Here is a 582-nt window from a genome sequence, read left to right on the forward strand (position 1 = left end):
GAGGCCCGCGTACCGCAAAAAAAAAAAGGAAGAGTCAATTGATGCAGCAAAGTTCACTGTTGTCTTATTTTAAGAAATCGCGGCAGCCACCCCAGCCGTCAGCAACCATCACCCTGATCAGTCAGCAGCCATAGAGGCCAGACCCTCCACCAGCAAAAAGATTACGACTTGCTGAAGGCGCAATGATTAGCATTTTTTAGCAAGAACGTAATTTGTTTTTTCTTTTTTTTTTTTTTTTTTGCGGTCCGCGGGCCTCTCACTGTTGTGGCCTCTCCCGTTGCGGAGCACAGGCTCCAGACGCGCAGGCTCAGCGGCCATGGCTCATGGGCCCAGCCGCTCCGCGGCATGTGGGATCCTCCCAGACTGGGACACGAATCCGTGTCCCCTGCATCGGCAGGCGGACTCTCAACCACTGCGCCACCAGGGAAGCCCAAGAACGTAATTTTAAATGAAGGTATGCACCTTTTTTTTTTTTTTTTTTTTGCGGTATGTGGGCGTCTCACTGTTCTGGCCTCTCCCGTGGCGGAGCACAGGCTCCGGACGCACAGGCTCAGCGGCCATGGCTCACGGGCCCAGCCGCTC

The sequence above is a fragment of the Tursiops truncatus genome, chromosome 3 (genome assembly GCF_011762595.2).
Source record: "Tursiops truncatus isolate mTurTru1 chromosome 3, mTurTru1.mat.Y, whole genome shotgun sequence".
In the NCBI taxonomy this organism is placed as follows: domain Eukaryota; kingdom Metazoa; phylum Chordata; class Mammalia; order Artiodactyla; family Delphinidae; genus Tursiops; species Tursiops truncatus.